This window comes from Halichoerus grypus, chromosome 5, assembly GCF_964656455.1.
Source record: "Halichoerus grypus chromosome 5, mHalGry1.hap1.1, whole genome shotgun sequence".
Classification (NCBI taxonomy): domain Eukaryota; kingdom Metazoa; phylum Chordata; class Mammalia; order Carnivora; family Phocidae; genus Halichoerus; species Halichoerus grypus.
In genome coordinates this window covers 86,464,318-86,479,260 of record NC_135716.1, presented here as the reverse complement: position 1 = coordinate 86,479,260, position 14,943 = coordinate 86,464,318, and the positions used below count along the sequence as shown (strand labels likewise).

Below are 14,943 nucleotides of genomic sequence, written 5' to 3'. Positions count from 1 at the left end.
GGGAGGAAGGAAGGGAGGAAGGAAAAAGGAAAAAAGAAAAGAAGGAAGGGAGAAAACCCCATCAATGGCATCAATAGCATCCTTGGACCCCCACTGGGGTCCTGGAAATAGAAGGTCAGGCACTTCCTCACTTCGGGGAGAGGCACAACTGAATACAAACTTCAAATTGCCTGTGTCGGCTTGGACTCAGACTGGAGCCAGGACCAGCTCAAGGCCAGGACAAGGTAAGACTAAGCACCATCATCACAGGACAGCCACCTACCTGACAGCATCAACACAGACAACTCTGAAAAGCTCTTGAAAACTTCCCCCTTCCCTTTGAAGAATTTTCCACCTGCTGCCCTCATCCTCCCACCATAGGAAAGGATTCTTCACTTTTTGCTGGGCCAGGACCCTCTAAGATCCCTGCAGGGCACAGAGAGTCGGGAGGGCAGGAGCTAAGGGGGCAGCTGCACCTCCCTGAAGGGTCTCTCCTGGGGTGGGGGGTTCTAGAGCTCAGGCTGACCCTGGACCCACTGCCTACCAAAGCCACCAGAAGGAGTCCAGAGGGCAGGTGGTGCTGGGGGCATGACAACCTCAACGAGTTCCTACAAGCACAGGGCACACCTGGCCTGCACCATCTGGGAGAGGCAAGTAACACTCGGCCTGCCTGAAGCTTCTCTAACAGCCTGAAGGCAACAGGTGTCTGGTTCCTGAAGGGACAAGAGGGACCTCCTCCAGAGGACAATGTCCTCCCCTGGCCTTGGAGGAAAGGTCCTGCAGAGGCTGGTTTTGACGGACATCGCCCAAGGAAAGGAGCAACAGTGGCCCAGCCAGTTACCTTGAGATGTCTGCAGGGTACTTTCAAACATATATATGGAGAGAGAGAAAGTAAATGTGGGCAAATGCTAACTGGTGCACTTAGCTGAGGGATACAGGACGTTACCACTCCTGCAACTTGTTTTGTATGTTTCAAAGTGTTTGTTTGTTTGTTTGTTTGTTTTAAAGGAGTGATAAAGTCAAGTCCCAGGTTCTCTTTAGATGAAAACCCTTGAAGTGAGACTTTAGGTTTGTGAGGTGAATGGAGGTGAGCCGCTGCCCTGGCTGCTCATCCCAGCTCTCCTCTCCCAGCCAGGAGATCACAAGGACCCTGAGTCTGGACCTCTGGTATTTAGGGACTCAGCGTAGAGACACTTCTGCGCATGCCCGTTGCTGTACACCACACTTACCGGGATGAAAAGGAAAATCCTAAGTAAGGTGACAATGCCAAAAGGTCTCCCTGATTGGGAATGGAACCTGAGCCACAGCGCTGAAAATCCAAATCGGATCACACAGATCACCAGGAGTCCACACAGGATCCCTGCTTTGGCCCTTGCAGGTGAAAACCCTGAAAGTAAAGGTTAGATTTCCCAGAGGGACGGAGCAAAAGTGGGGGCGATTCCCAGCGGCCCAAGGCTCCCAGCCCTTGCCCCGCTGCTCATCACCTCTCCCAGCCTCAGAGGCGCTTTGGGCTCTGAGGTCTGACCCCAAGGTAACTGGCCTGTGCTACATTCTAGTCGAGCTTTAGCCCTGTGTGCGGCAGAGCCAAGGCCACGCTCTCTGTCCGAGCCTCGGTTTCCTGGTGAGTGCGGGGCGGACTTGGCTCGCAGCGGGTGGGGTCCCTCTACTTCGGGACCCGCCAGCTAGCTCAGGGGCTCTCCTGTTGCTGGCACCTGCGGGCTCATTAGGAGGAGCCCGAAACTCTTCCTCTACGAGTCCCAGGCGCAGTTGGTTTTCCTTTGCTCTGTGGGGCAAATGCACCCGTTGCGCCGGCGTGCTGGGGTCGGGAAAGCCACGTGTGCCCCGCCGGGGAGACTGGGTTGGTGTTCAGAGCCACGGGGCCCGTCCGCCCGGACAGCGGATTGAGGCGCCAGGGGAGCAGCTCAGGGGCTTTCTGGAGGTAGAGGAAACCTGCAGTGGGCCTGGTGCCGGGAGCCCTCGTGGGCCTGACGAACTGGCTGTGCGCTGCTCTCCGCTGAGACTCGCCGCGGACGAGCGAGGCCAGGCTGTGAAGTGCCGAGCAGGCTTTCAGGAAGCAAGGGAAGCGCAGTCTTGCTTTGTGTTTGGTTTTCTGAATGGAAAATGGGGCTGCGCCCGCCGAGGCCGCCTTGGCTCCAAGGCTCCTCCTTTGTGTTTTCACCAACAATAGAATAGAACTGGGGGCAAAAGGGAGCTGTTTCCGCCCGGTTTCGAACCGGGGACCTTTCGCGTGTGAGGCGAACGTGATAACCACTACACTACGGAAACGGGACGGGTGGCGGGTCTCGGGCCGGAACCCTGAACACCTTCGCTCGTGCCACCAACTTCTTTCCAAGTGCGAAAGGCCGCCGGGAGCCCCCGCGACGCCTCAGGGAAAGGGACCGCAGCCCCCGCGCGGCGCCGCCTTAGGCTTCCGCGTCTCCCCGCAGGAGGCGAAGACCCGGGGGCCCTCGGCAGTCTGGCTCCGGGATCCGCACCGAGCGCAGGGTTTCCAGATCCGGAACGACGGCCCCGGTGCAGAAGGCGCCCCGCCGACTCCCCAGCTCCCGGAGGGGGCCGGTCAGGGGCGTCTGAGCCCCCAGGCGCCCCCGCCGCCCGGCCGTGGGGTCACCCGCCCTCCTGAGCTGTCGGCGGCCCCTTTCACCGCGGGCGCGGTCGGTGCTCTCGGCTCGTGGCCGCGGCTCGGCGCCGGGAATCCTCCCAGGAACCGGAGGACGCGCCCTCCCCGGCCTCCCGCCTGCCCCGCGGCGCCTCACCCGCGCGCTCTTCCTTCGCGGGCCCTTGGGCTCTGCGCTTCTGCGCCGTCCTCTCGGTAGAGGGGCGTCTCTTTGGTATCCTCCGGGCAAAAGCGGTCCCTCCGGTTCCTGCCTGGGCTGCTTTCAAGCCACTGACAAGAGGCCTGTGGCCATGACCATCGAACAGTGTCCAGTGAAATCCAGGCCATGGAACGGCGGGATGAAAAGGAAGCGCAAGAAACCGTTCTTAGTAGCACAGACCCCAAGAGTGACAGAGCCATGACTGGGGAGGGAAGGTCTATCCCTACCTGGCGTTTATCAGTGATTCCTGGGTGGGCTGCCTTGGAGCCTCTGTGTGGCTGAATAGGCTGGTGGGGACACTTGGTGTGACCCCAGCCACATTCACAGAGGCTTTAATATTTGGAACAAAGTGAAGACGAAAAGCCTAGAAAAATAGATTTTTAAAGTTGCTTTCCCTCTCCCTCCCCCATTCGAATGAGTATGAGGTTACTGTGTGATACTGATTGCAGTGTAATTAAAGCACAACTACTTTCCTGATATTTGGCAGTTTCTCGAAAATGTAAAAAATATACCTACCCTGTTCCTAGTAATATTGCTATTTACTTCCTGAGAACAATGAATGCCTACATCCCAAAGAGGCTTCTACACAAACGTTGGTGCGATGTCATTTATACTAGGCAAAGCTGGATAAAACCCCCATGTCCATCAACACATGTCTATACCCAAACCCTTGTATACTTTTAGAATGGATTAGTACTGCGTAGTAAAAACATCTAAACTATGGATAAGGCAATAACGCGGACAACCCCCTCCAAAAGTGTGTTCAGCAAAAGATGACCACCATAAAGACATTTTTGAACACCTAAAACATATGCATTTAAACGTACCTATCTGATACTCCTGTGTGATCCCATTCCCAGGAAGGATCCGCGGAGAAGAGTGGTTCCCTCTTTGAAATATTTTGCCAAGAAACTTCCTGGGTTGATGGAAATACATGGGTCTGTCTGATAGTCACAAGGGTTTAGACCTTTATCACATTTCACTGTCTACTTTCTATTTTTACAACCTTAACATCAAACATGAAGTTAATTAACAGTGTCTTTGAATGACAGATTAGACCAGATGGACATAACAGATAGATATATACAGCATCGATAAAGAAAGTTAATTATTTTTTAAAACCTGAGAATTCCCAAAAGGTTGACTCATTTTAGTTCTAGTTAATATTAATTCAATAAATACTACACTAAATATTTAGTTCAATATTTGTTTCATATGGACACAAATAAGTTACTTTCATGTATTCTCTAAAATCTATGCAAAAGACTGATACATTAGAACCTCTTACATTTCCTAGACAATGCTAGAACTCTGGAACACCTCATTTCCATTTACTCACCTCATTTTTGAGTGTTTCACATTAATTTTCTTTCAACATACATTTTGAATTCATAAACATTATTATTATTATTGTTTGTATAGTGAGATTTATTTGACTTAGTCACATGTTTAACCTATCCACCCATTGCTCTTCATTCCTACCTTCATTTTCCACATTTCCCTTGTGGCCGGTTAGCATTTGCCTGAAGAGTTACCTTTTGCATTTCCTTTAGTTAGTGTCAGCTGCTTATGTGGTAAGGTCTTCACTTCCTCTTGAAAGATACTCAGCCAGGGGTTAGCAGCACCAATAGGCTGGAAATGATCTTGCTCTAGCCCTTCCCTGAGGTCTTCTTTTTCATTGTTTTTGCTGAGAATTCAGCTCCCAATCTTTGGAAGATGTAATGGGAATTCGCCCCCTTCCCCCAATCCGGGTGCTGCTATGATTGTTTTCCTTTGTCTTTGGTGTTCAGAAGTTTGGGGGTGTGATTTTCTTGTCCTTATCTGGCTTGAAGTTCATTGATCTTCTTGCACATGTGGTTGGATAGGTCATCACGATTTTTCCGTAATTGTCCGTATTATCTTTCAATATAGTTTCTGCCCCACTTTCTGGCTCCTCCAACCTCTGAGACTTTAATTATACACGTGTTAGGCCTTCAGGACAAGGCCCATATCTTTGTAACACTCTTTTTTTCTCAATTTCTCTTGCTTTTAGCTCTCTATGCTTAAGTCTGGAGAGTTTTTTTCTACTTCTATATTTCCAGGTTAATAATCTCTCTTCCAAACTGCTATGACTTTTTTAAAAAATGTCAGCTATTACATCTTTTATTTCTATTATTTTCATCTGATTTTTAAAATTGATTCTATTTCTCTGATGAAAATTTTTATCTTGTCATCTACTTTCTGGACAGCCGAATCATACCACTTTATCTTTTTAAAAAATTGGAAGTAACTTTTAAATATTTTAAGTAACCTCTCCACCCAATGTGGGGCTTGAACTCACAAGCCCAAGATCAAGAGTCACATGCTCTACCATCTGAGCCGGCCAGGTGGCCCTAAGACCTACCACTTTAAGTTCCTATCTGATAACTCAGTATCTCCATCACCCATGAGTCAATTTCCATGGTTTGCTTTTTTCCCCCTCTTGCTTCTCTTCCCTTACAATCCTAGAATATTGTGATTGAATGATGACCCTGTTGTGTGAAGAATGATAGCCTGTTTGGACGATGTCGTCTTTCTCTGAAGATTATTCACCCTCTCCCCCAGCAGGCAGCAGAGGAACGGATCACCTCCAATCCTTCACTACGCTGATTTGCAGCTTGTTTGCACTCATGGGAAGACTCAGTCTACAGCTAGTTTGCTCAGGCTGCTGTGCTGTAGACGGCTAGGGCTCCCACCTGAGACCTTGGCATGTTTCCTCAGGCCCCTCCTCTTCGATGAACCCTGAACTTCAGTCTGTATCTCCTTAGCCCCATGGTAGTGCTGCAAATTCCACTCTCTTTCAGCTACACTCTGCTTGCCTTCATAGCCTCCTACGTGCACATAGCTTAATTTGCAAATGTATCGAGGGGGAAGTTCTGTCCCAAGCATCCAGCTCATTCAACCCACTCCAGGATCTTGGCTCCTCAAGTCTGAATCCTTGGACAGCTCCACACGTCCTACCTCCTTCTCCTCTTTCTCTGTCCAGATCTATGAAATTCCTTAATGTGTGGCTGTTTTCTCTGGCTCTTAGTAGCCGCCCTCTCTCCAGTTTCTCAATCTCTTGTTCCTGCCAAGAACTGGCAAATGCCCTGAGGGGGAAAAGCTAGAAAATTAGTTTTATTCCATTGAGTTTCTCTTCCGTCTTCTCTTCTCTGGAACTGAACTGATAGCTCTCCAAAGACTTCAGACAGAATTCCTTCCGTTCAGACTTTCTTTCTTTTCAGGGTGAATGCTGGTTTGCTACAAATACCCCACCATCACTGAAAGATGAAATCTATAACTTCCAGATAAATTATATTTACTCCTTTTTTTCCTTAAAGGGATCACTGGTGCATACTTGAAGTTTTCTTAGAATACTAGGGATAAGTCTGACTGGATGATAGTAAAAGCTCTTGCTAGAAGCATGTGCAATAGACTGTCTACCATGAGCAGAACAATCATCATGCCTGTCCAAGGTGCAAGGATTTGATGAAGCTGGAACCAGTTCCCTGCTGCGCTATCTCCACTCAGTTAAATCACTATCAAAATTACCAAGTAACCAGTTTTCCAGGTGCTGGTCACTAATATGGCGGAGAAGAGGCCAACCAAACCATTTAACACTCCTTTATTCTGAGGAATGTCGAAGGTCAGCAGTGGTACAGTTAGAAGTGGAAACCAAAGTCTTAATGATCATACTACTTCTCAGAGCTTCACTGTGTGACCGGCACACAGTTCCTCGGTGCTGTACCGTGTGCAGCGTATCTAGTGCACGTAACAACCCTGAGAGTGTGTAGGTCATGACCACCCTTGTTGCAGACGAGAACACTAGGGCACTGAAAGGCTGAGCTGACTTTCCCTGGGCCCGAGCCTGGTGATAGTGAGAGCCAGCACTCAGAGCCAGGCCGTCTCCCTCCAGAGCCCCTGTGCCTGGCCATCATGCCAGTGCTCACTGAGAAGACTTTACCGAAATGTGCCTCCCCTCCTTCTTGCTTAACCTCCCTGATCTGGGGGGAAAAAAAAGAGAAGATTCAAAGTAAAGCCTACAAAACACTGAGGACTAATTGATGAAATAAAGAAGAAAGAGCACACAGAACGATTTAGTCTTCCCCAGAAACACACTCCGAGGTCCCAGGGATGATGTAATCACATCATCAGAAGTGTTTATGAAATTTTGATTCTTCTTAATGGTCTGAACAAGGAAGTTCCCTAGAGAGGTTCGCAAAAAAAAAAAAAAAAAAGGTTGACTGTGCCTTTTGTGTTCAAAGTGCAGAGAGACCGCTGAGCATTCTTGCCTACCCGACTTAGGGCAAAAGGGAGTGCTCCTGGAGTGACAAGGGAAAGGGAGGCTAGCCCACAAAAATGAGACAGAATCATGCTTTTCAAAGTTCATTAGTGAACACAGCACTTCCATATTTGGCCACATCCACGTACCTTTATCATCGATTAGCTAATATTTTCCATACTTTGATTTACATCTTTTACATAGTCAATTTATTTTTAAAGTTAACTGTATATCAGCATCACAACTGAAATACCAGTAGGAACTGCCACAAACAGGATGTAAGTCTAATATCACATAAAAGGAAAAAATCGTGTTGTTATAGTTCGTAACAGAAGTAATAAGCGAGCCCAGGAGCCTCCACAAGCATTCCCTTGAGGTGTGGGCAGGGGCAGCCTTTAGAGTAACCTAGAGCAACGCTGGGGCTGGACTGATCAATGCAAGACCCTGGTCATGCCTGGTTTACCACTGCCCTGCAGTAGCCAGGGCATGGAATGGTTCCTCTCTACCAGCCCAGAGAAAACAGGAAAGTCCTCCTCTCCATTATAGCTCAGGGAAAGCGGAGAGATCATACAGACACAGGAGCTGCTGGTCCTAGGGATGTCCTAGATGCACTAAAATGAATCTAATGCTAAAGGAAAAGTCAGGACCTTGAAATAAACAAATCTTATGTGTAACTGACGTGCCAGATGAATGAGCCAGATGTGCAGTTTCAAATGCGGAGGCCACTGGACTCCTACAGCAATTGAGTGCTTGAAATGTGGCTAGTGCTGAGAAACTGAATTTTCAAATTTGTTTTTTTTTACTTCATAATTAAGTTTAAATAGCTACATGTGGCCAGTGGCTACAGTATAGGGCAGCACAGGTTAGAGAATAACCATCATACCATAAAATCATCTGCTTTATTTCTCTGTAGCAGTAAACAGATTAATGACACCTCACTTTTAATAACAATTCTTTTTTTTTTTTTAAAGATTTATTTGAGAGAGAGAGAGAGAGAGTGCACACACAGGAGCAAGTGTGGGGTGGGGGGCGAGGGAGAGGGAAGGAGAGTCTTAAGCCCACTCTGTGCTGAGTGCAGAGCCCAACAGTTCACGACCCTGAGATTATGACCTGAGCCTAAACCAAGAGTCTGATGCTTAACCCACTGTGCCACCCAGGCAGCCCCAACAACAATTCTGAATGGCTTTCTTCAGCTGCCTAGATACAGCTGAATGTCAGTTCAACTCCAGGGGCCATCTCCCCTGCTGCCTCTGCTTCCTCATCAGATCCACACACTTTCCCCAAGCAAAGGAACAAATGGGAGCCTCAGCCAGTCCTGCTCTCTCACAGGTGGGGTCTCGGTCCCTTGGATGGTCATGGGGCTCTACCCAGGTGGTGGCTTCACGCCGTTCCCCACAGGTTTGACTGATGTTGCTGAAGCACTGTTGTACAACCAACGTCGTACACTGCAGAAGTTTCCTTGTTTTTGAAAGTTCCTGGGACAAGAGCATGACTCCAGACTCTGGTTGCAGGAGGTCACACAGAGCCATGCAATCTCTGTGTGGATTAGGTGATGCAGGAGTAAAAGAGTCATGTCAGCCATTGTGGGTCTCTGGTAGAATTTTTGTCCCATCCCCAGGACACTGCGTTTGATTCCCAAGAGCAGCGTTTTTACTGAATTTTGCAAAGCTAATTTCTCTATAGCACAGACAAGACTGCGGAACAAGAATGGAAGTCACAGAAGCAATGGCTTTACTGGTCATTAAAGAGTAAAGACAAAGTTCTGAGGTAGGACTTAAATGGTGATGGCGAGGTTTGACCTTCCATGGGAGCCAGAAGGCCAAGCCCAGCAAAGCTCTGGCACCTTAGGGGCTTTGACTCTGGTTACCAATACCTTTCATTCCCCAAGTCTGTCCCAGAGAGTGAAAGAGCATCCTAGACAAAGCGAAAACACAACAGGTCTCCCAGATCCACCAGAAGCTGAGGGTGGGACACAAAGGACCAGAATGGAGAGTGACACAGAAAATGACAACGGGTATGTTGACCATAAGATAACTGGGAATTGGCTTTATTTAAGACTAGAAAGGACCTGTCTTCGGATGTTCCAAGGGCTACATTTTCCATAGAAGCTTCTCCACCCCTGAACATATTTCAAAGCTAGCTATGATGTGTATACAGAGGTTAATATGAAAATTTTATTTCAATATCAGTAGTAAAGAGACTTTGAATGAGTTATCTCACTCAAGTCGACTTATAGAAATGCAAACAGTTATAAGAATGTTGTCACTAAACAAAGAGAAAAACAGGATTTAGAAAAGAGACAGAAACAAGAGGAGAAAGAAAAAACCCACAGAAGGCTTGAGAATATTTTGGTTTTGTTTTCCTTTCCTTGGTAAACGGATGAGCTGAAAGCCTGCAAACAGCTAGTCTAGACAGTTCATTCTGGTGAAGCTGCCTAACTCATCAGGTCAATATTTTTGGCTATTTGTGAATGCTCCCAGAAGTTCTTGAAAGTATAGTTGTGGGGTGAATGTGGTGACTCCCTGCCCCGCCCACCCAACTTTCTGTAATACCTGCCAGGGTCCTTCCCTTGGCATCTCTTAATGAAGCCTAACTGAACTACTTTCTCCATCAGGATTTCTCAACTTCACCACCACCCCTGTTGAGTCATAATTATTCTGAAAAGAGCCAATTTTGTTCTCTGCTTGACACACCTTTAACAGTTGGATGTCAGCTTAAGGTAATGGCTGTGAGCAATACAGAAGTAATTAGACAGCAGATAGCAGAGGAAAGCCAAAAATCCGAGGAGAGCAAAAAATATCACAACAAATAGTTTCAACTTACTTTGCCCACTTGCCTCCGCCAAACCAGAAGAAGTATCAACTTCACTTTAGCATAGCCAAGTGGCTTTAAACGTTTTCAAACCAAGGCCTACTAAATATAAAGTACAAAACGTGTACCACTAAAAAACCGTTACCAATGTAAGCCAACCCGAACAAGCACTGAGGTAGTACCAAGTAAAGTACAGAACTTTAACAGACCACAGAAATCTTCCTCATGACTTTTCCCACCCAAGAGCTCACAGAGTCATCTCCATCCCAAACCCCCACACCACACTGCCCCCCACTTCTGTCAATATATGTTAATTTTTCTTGGCCTTTGCTTTCACAAACATTGAATCAGAAAGCATATACTGTTTTTTGGGGGCGGGGAGAGAGGCATTGGTCTGACTTCTTTCACTCAACACCATGTCTGAAATTTATCCATGTTTTCCATGTAGTTCTTGTTTCCATATTCCTTGTATGAATTATGTCTCAATATATTTATTCTGCTCTTGCACATTTGAGTTGGTTCCAGTTTAGGATATTATGGATTTACATGAACATTCTTTTATATGTCTTTTAGTGGACATATACATTTCTCTAGGACAGCCCGTTTTAATGGAAATATAATGCCAGTCACATATAATTCTAATTTTTCTAGTAGATACATTTTTTAAATGATTTTATTTATTTATTTGGGAGAAGGAGAGCTAGAGAGCACAAGTGGGGAGAAGGAGAAGCAGGCTCTGACGTGGGGCTCGATCCCAGGACCCTGGGATCATGACCTGAGCTGAAGGCAGCCACTGAAACCACTGAGCCACCCAGGCACTCCATAGTAGATACATTTTAAAAAAGTAAAATGAAAAAGATGAAATGTATTTTAATATTGTACTAGACCTACTATATCAAAACTATTGTCATTGCAACATGTGATACTAACAACGTTTCAGGTGTTCAGTAGCTGAATGTGGCTTGAACTTTCATATTGCACAGCACAGGACTAAGGTATGTAGCTAAAAGTCGAATTTCTGGGCCACAGTATACAACCATGAATGCATGACCCTTAGTTGACACTGCCAATTTTTTTTTTCCAACAGTTTTAGGATTTATTTTTACTCTTTCCAGAATTAAGAGATTCCAGTGCTCCTCATCCTGTCAGCATTTGGGATTGTCAGTGTTTTTAAAAATTTTTTAAGTCAGGTTTATAGAGATGTAATTTACATACAGTAAAATTCATGAACATTAGATTATGCTAAATTCTTCTCAATGATATCATTTCTTCACAAAGCTGGATTTGGGTGGTTGCTGTGATAAAAAGCAAGCACCATGCAAACAACAACAACAACAACAACAACAACGTGTGACAAGGAATGAAGTTTGAGAAGGTCTGAGAAGCCGTGCAGTGCACAACACCAAGGCATAAGATTTTGAAATGTCAGAACACTGAAAACAACAAATTACTCTGTTAAATTTTTGCAGCGAGTCAAGAGAACCTGTAAGAATATCCACAGCACCACCCACATACCCACAATATACAGAAATATATATGTGAACCCAGCAAACAATAGCATTCCCCAAGTAAATACCAGAAAATACCGACCAGAATCCTCAGGACAACAGGCAATCAAAAAGTCTCACAGGCTAGATTAGTTGTCATCTATGACCTACCAGGGACTAGAGATCCCTGTCAACTACCACTCATCAGAGATTAGCCCCAGGAATTTACTTCATAAAATTAAACCACAATCACACACTGATGGCCGCTGATAGGAGAAAATAATGATGCACAATGAGAGAGAGAGAGAGAGAGAGAAGAGTTTTCCAATCACCCCACTTAGTATAGAAAAGGCAAAGATCTTTGTTCACTTTCTGCTCATGAGATTCAACAGAAGAACTGAGCCAATAGCACTTAATGGTCCAGGTGTGCAGGAAGAGCCGGTCAAGGGCAGGATTCTATTGGCTCCCATGATATGTCTCAGATAGGCTAATTTTTATGGACATAGCAAAAAGCCAAAAACTGTCAAGGAATACTATAGAGACAGTTATCTGCATGCCAGCTCACCATTGCATACCAAGGAGAATAGGCATTAGAGATTGTTTTCATCAAATAAAAGCAAAACAAACATTTATTTTTTAAAGTTTTATTTAGTTAAGCAATCTCTACAGCCAACAGGGGGCTCAAACTCACGATCCGGAGATCAAGAGTCAAAGGCTCTTTCAACTGAGCCAGCGAGGTGCCCCTAAGACCCTGTGATCAACAGTCGCATGCTCTTCCAACTGAGCCAGCCAGGCACCCCTAAATTTATTTTTAAAAAGAGGAAAAGCCATCTGGAGCCAGAGAGACTTTTCTCCCCTTGGATAAGCTACTTGGCAGGAAGCAAAGCCATCACTCTGAGCAGTCTGCCCTAAACTTAGCTGACTACAGAAAACAATGACAGTGATTGGAGGACTCTGTATTCAATGACTGCATCCTGAAAGGTTAGCTGTCCAACATATGCAACAGAATGTTTCTGTGTAACGTTCACGATGTCCCTGTGTTGTACCTGCCCTTTAGTTAAGTCGGGAGGGCATCATTTCTCTTATCAGAATATCATAGAGAGAGGTTCAGAGAGATTGTTGTCTTGGCAAAGAAACGAAGAAAGGGACATGGACAGGCTGGGAAATAAATTGGAATATAATTTTTAGGTACTGCTTCCTTGGAAGGCAAATTTGCAGGATTTCCTAAAATTAGAATCCTAGGAATGCTATAATATAGTAGTTGCACTTCCAGTTCTGTACACTATAAAAATACCTGCACAGGTGGCCAAAGGTATGTGTACAAGAATGATGGTTGCAGCCTATTCAGAATCATAAAACCATATAACCGACTTAATTGCAAAAGCAATATGAAAGAGGTTAAATAAATAGCACACATACAACAGTAGAAATGCCTCTGTCAAAAAAATGCAAAGGATAATTATGATGAGGATTCCACTGATCAGGACATTATTGATAGAGCAATTACCAAATCCAGGCACTTCCTGGGTACAGGTTACCCCTGTTGGCCTCATGCTACAGATGAAAAAACTGAGGCACATCAACACCAAATGTTGGCGAAGATGTGGAGCAACAGGAACTCTCATTTATTGCTGGTGGGAATGCAAAATGGTACAGGCACTTTGGAAGACAGTTTGGCACTTTCTTACAAAACTAAAAATATTTTCTTAATATAGGAGCCAGCAATCAGGCTCCCTGCTATTAGCCACAGGAGTTGAAAGTTTCACCCACACAAAAACCTGCCCACCCATGCCTATAGCAGCTTTACTCACAATTGCCAAAACTTAGAAGCAACCAAGATGTCCTTTAGTAGGTGAAGGGATAAATGAACTGTGATACATACAGACAAGGAAGTAATACTCAACACTTAAAAGAAATGAGCTGCCAATCCTTGAAAAGACATCAAAGAATCTTAAATGTGTATTACCACGTGAAAGAAGCTGATTTGAAAAGGCTACATTGTATGATTCCAACTATATGACATTCTGGAAAAGGCAAAACTGTGGAAACAGTAAAAGGATCAGTGGTTGCCAGAAAGGGGGCACAGAGGTTTTTCAGGGTAGTGAAAATACTTTGTGTGATACTCTAATGGTGGATACTTTCATGATACATTTGTCCAAACCCACAGAATGTAGAACACCAAGAGTGAACCGCAAGGTAAACTATAGCCTTCAGGTGATTATGATGTGCTAATGTAGGTTCATCAGTTGTAACAAATGCAGCACTCCAGTGGGGGATGTTGACAATGAGGGAGGCAATTCATGTGGGGGTGGAGGGCAGGAAGTATGTATGGGAAATCTCTGTACCTTCCCCTCATTTTGCTGTGAATCTAAGACTGCTCTAAACAATAATAGCCTTAATTTTTTTTTAAAGTAAGCACCCTTAAGAACAATCTTCCTAAAGTAAGCAATTTTGAACAATGAATGCAAACAAATTTAGACTTTTAAAAAAATTCAGTCACAAAAGTTTAACTTATTCATCCAATCTTTAAGAGCAGAATAAAAAACTTTACCCCACCAGAACATGGGTTCTTATTTCTGTCTGAGTTCCTGTTTAGGGGTATAAAGCTGATAGGCCAGCAGATATTCTAAGAGAATGAAGTTGGGGAGGTGGGGTGGGTGGATCTTATTTTAAGAGTTAGCTGATGTGAGATGGCAGGACCTAGAATCCAGTAACATAGATTTTATGTGAGGAAATCTGCAGGTGATAAACAGCAGGAAACAGGCGGAATTGAGTTAAAAGCCAGGCACACGTCCCTGGGTGGGCTCGAACCACCAACCTTTCAGTTAACAGCCGAACGCGCTAACCGATTGCGCCACAGAGACTTGATGTTGCAGTTCCCCCGATTTCATAGGCAGTTGGAACTTGCACCCCAGGATTTATTGCTGTCCATTCTGCAGGAAAACCGCAATTTTTATAGCTTTGCAGAACAGAGATAGACCATGTTGTTTGTCTCATTTGAAACTGGTGCATTGGGTGATTCCGAAACTCAAAGGGCAGCAGAACAGCCTTGCCACACTTTGCTCCTGACCTGCCTCATCGCCAGCACCTGCGTAGACCCCGGGGCCGCAATTCCCCGGACCTGAGCTCCGTGGGGTCTTTGGGAAGCTGAAGGCCTGTTGTGCTCCGGAGGTGGCTCTTTCCATTGCTCCGCCTTCACCCAAAGGAGAGTCTGCCTGCCCTTCCCCAAGAGGCCTAGGGGGACGGTGTGTTGTTTGGTTTCCCGTGTCTAACACCGGACTCCAGGAAGGCAGGGATCGTGGTGTCTCCTCCCAGAGAACAGGGTCTGAAGCACTGTTAAGACTTGTTAAATACATTGTTGTTTAGCTTCTAGTCCCGCAAAGAACTCTGAGAATGGAAATAATGAAGTTTTTCAAAGCAGAAAATTCTTTGTATAAAGCCTTTATTTGGATTGACTGCTCAGCCCCCGTGCAGCGGGCAACCTGAAAGGCCTACCGAGCACCCTAGGCGCTTGAGCTCCCCACGCCCAGCTCAGCAGTGTTGTGTACTCACT

General features: G+C 45.7%; 2 non-coding genes across 2 annotated transcripts; both read right to left on the bottom strand.

Moving 5' to 3' along the window:
• Positions 1 to 2,192: 2,192 nt before the first annotated feature.
• TRNAV-CAC (transfer RNA valine (anticodon CAC)) lies at positions 2,193 to 2,265 on the bottom strand. The gene has a single exon. It is a non-coding gene; the product is annotated as a tRNA-Val (tRNA).
• An 11,915-nt stretch (positions 2,266 to 14,180) lies between these two features.
• Positions 14,181 to 14,254, bottom strand: TRNAN-GUU (transfer RNA asparagine (anticodon GUU)). Its single transcript has one exon. It is a non-coding gene; the product is annotated as a tRNA-Asn (tRNA).
• Between the last annotated feature and the right edge of the window lie 689 nt (positions 14,255 to 14,943).